General features: G+C 56.7%; 1 non-coding gene across 1 annotated transcript; it reads left to right on the forward strand.

Moving 5' to 3' along the window:
- Positions 1-298: 298 nt before the first annotated feature.
- LOC142794219 (small subunit ribosomal RNA) lies at positions 299-2,113 on the forward strand. The gene has a single exon (XR_012892166.1). It is a non-coding gene; the product is annotated as a small subunit ribosomal RNA (ribosomal RNA).
- Positions 2,114-3,301: the final 1,188 nt, after the last annotated feature.

The following is a 3,301-nucleotide window of genomic DNA, read 5'->3' on the forward strand; positions in this document are numbered from 1 at the left end:
TCTGGCGGCTTTGCAGTCTCGGCTCCGTTGCTAGTTCCGGCCGGTCCACCGACAGTGCAGCGGGCTTGGGCAACCCGCACGGCGCGACCGAGTCGATGCAACGAAAAAGAGCGAGCATGAACGTGCTTCTTGCCGCACGGCTCCCACTCGTCTTTCGGGAAGGTTGTGCCGTAGCGAGCTCGAACGCCGTCATCTCGGAGTGCAAAATAAGCGTGTTGGGGCGCCTGAAGGTGGCCTCCGCCGCACACAGACTGCGTCCGGCCCGCCGAGGGCGAGGACGGACGCGCAGTCGAACGATTACCTGGTTGATCCTGCCAGTAATCATATGCTTGTCTCAAAGATTAAGCCATGCATGTCTAAGTACATGCCGAAATAAGGCGAAACCGCGAATGGCTCATTAAATCAGTTATGGTTCCTTAGATCGTTTCTTCCTACTTGGATAACTGTGGCAATTCTAGAGCTAATACATGCAGTGAGCCTGGAGCCCTTTGGGTAACGGGTGCTTTTATTAGACCAAGATCGATCGGGTTTCGGCCCGTATTGTGTGGTGACTCTGGATAACTTTGTGCTGATCGCATGGCCACGAGCCGGCGACGTTTCTTTCAAGTGTCTGCCTTATCAACTTTCGATGGTAGGTTACTTGCTTACCATGGTTGTTACGGGTAACGGAGAATCAGGGTTCGATTCCGGAGAGGGAGCCTGAGAAACGGCTACCACATCCAAGGAAGGCAGCAGGCGCGCAAATTACCCACTCCCGGCACGGGGAGGTAGTGACGAAAAATAACAATACGGGACTCTTTTGAGGCCCCGTAATTGAAATGAGTACACTCTAAATCCTTTAACGAGGATCAATTGGAGGGCAAGTCTGGTGCCAGCAGCCGCGGTAATTCCAGCTCCAATAGCGTATACTAAAGCTGCTGCGGTTAAAAAGCTCGTAGTTGGATCTCAGTTCCAGACGAGTAGTGCATCTACCCGATGCGACGGCTCGGACTGAACATCATGCCGGTTCTTTCTTGGTGCACTTCATTGTGTGCCTCGAGATGGCCGGTGCTTTTACTTTGAAAAAATTAGAGTGCTCAACGCAGGCGAGTCGCCTGAATAAACTTGCATGGAATAATAGAACAAGACCTCGTTTCTGTTCTGTTGGTTTTTGGAATACGAGGTAATGATTAAGAGGGACGGACGGGGGCATTCGTATTGCGGCGCTAGAGGTGAAATTCTTGGACCGTCGCAAGACGAACTACTGCGAAAGCATTTGCCAAGAATGTTTTCATTGATCAAGAACGAAAGTCAGAGGTTCGAAGGCGATCAGATACCGCCCTAGTTCTGACCATAAACGATGCCAACCAGCGATCCGCCTGAGTTACTCAAATGACTCGGCGGGCAGCTTCCGGGAAACCAAAGTATTTGGGTTCCGGGGGAAGTATGGTTGCAAAGCTGAAACTTAAAGGAATTGACGGAAGGGCACCACCAGGAGTGGAGCCTGCGGCTTAATTTGACTCAACACGGGAAAACTTACCCGGCCCGGACACTGGGAGGATTGACAGATTGAGAGCTCTTTCTTGATTCGGTGGATGGTGGTGCATGGCCGTTCTTAGTTGGTGGAGCGATTTGTCTGGTTAATTCCGATAACGAACGAGACTCTAGCCTATTAAATAGGTGCGGGGTTCCCAGCACCTTACAACCTTCTTAGAGGGACAAGCGGCTCCTAGCCGCACGAAACAGAGCAATAACAGGTCTGTGATGCCCTTAGATGTCCGGGGCCGCACGCGCGCTACACTGAAGGAAGCAGCGTGTCTTTATCCCTGTCTGAAAAGACTGGGTAACCCGTGGAACTTCTTTCGTGATTGGGATAGGGGCTTGCAATTGTTCCCCTTGAACGAGGAATTCCCAGTAAGCGCGAGTCATAAGCTCGCGTTGATTACGTCCCTGCCCTTTGTACACACCGCCCGTCGCTACTACCGATTGAATGATTTAGTGAGGTCTTCGGACCGATGTCCGGCGCGGCCTTTCGGTTGCGCCGGTCTGTTGGAAAGATGACCAAACTTGATCATTTAGAGGAAGTAAAAGTCGTAACAAGGTTTCCGTAGGTGAACCTGCGGAAGGATCATTAACGGATTGTGAAGGGTGAGCGCCTCAGCTGCGTCTGCGCCCGACACTTTCTGCCGCTGACCCCGTTTGGACGCGGGGTCGGCTTTTCCCCACGGGGCTGCCTGAATGTGGAGCGGCACCCCGTGACAAATTGTTGCGCCCAGCGGACGCCAACACCGCGACCTTGGACGGTCGGCCAGGTGGCGGACGCGGGTACAAACGGCGCAACGCACTCATAGGTCGGCTTTCGACCCGCCACTGCACCGTGGCTCGAAGCGCTCGAAATGCGCGACCCGACCGCTGCGGGACCGCCTAGTACTGTAAACAGGAGCGGCGGAGCGCGAACGGCGAGTCGTGGTTACGTCGGTAGAAGGCGAGGCTGCGCGTTCCCGAAACGCCAGCCGAGTGCCCTCCCGACCGTTCGAGCGTGCAAGAACGAGACCCGACAATCGCGCGGCGACTGCCAAGTACGAGAGGAACGGCACAAGCGTCGGCGGTCGGTCAAGGAACTGGCGATGTGACGGGTCCGCTGTGCACCAGTGCATACCGTCCCGCCGTCCGCGGCAAGCGCCTCCGCGTCCTCGGGTGACGGAGGCTGCCGGTCGGTTCTTGCAGGCGAGGGATCTCGCTGGCACCGGTTCGCGTTGACGCGCGGCCGGTCATGGCACGGCGATGCGACGGCCGAGGTGCGCAGTACTCGATGGAGGAACCGCACGCTCCGATGACCGTCCCGCCCTCCGCGGCGTATGCGTACCGACCGTAATGGTTGCAGCAGCGCCGGCCGGCTTTTGAATTCGCCACACGAAACACGGTGCGAGATCGCGGTTAGGGGAGCGTCGACGTTGCCAGGCGTTTTGCTTGCTGCCGAGGGAAAGGCGGCACGGCCACGTCGCGCTCGTCGCGATTAGCGGGTCTGCGCGCTTTGGGAAGGTGCCGCAACGACTTGCCGAAAGAGGAAGCACGGAAGAACGAGGGACTTGGACGTCCCGACAATTGAACGCACTTGCGGCCAGGCCCTTGCTGGCTTCGTTCTTCCGCCTCGAGTAGGCTCGTACGCGGCTCCGGCGCCGAAAGTGGTCCTTGGCACCGACTTCGGTGGACGTGGGAAGTGCCGCGCAAGTACGGCGCGCCTGGCTCCACCTGTTGGCTAAAGTAGGCAGCCGGATCGGCATTTTGGTGTGCGGTGGCAAACCGTGGATGCGAAAAAAGC

This window comes from Rhipicephalus microplus, unplaced genomic scaffold, assembly GCF_043290135.1.
Source record: "Rhipicephalus microplus isolate Deutch F79 unplaced genomic scaffold, USDA_Rmic scaffold_388, whole genome shotgun sequence".
Lineage (NCBI taxonomy): Eukaryota > Metazoa > Arthropoda > Arachnida > Ixodida > Ixodidae > Rhipicephalus > Rhipicephalus microplus.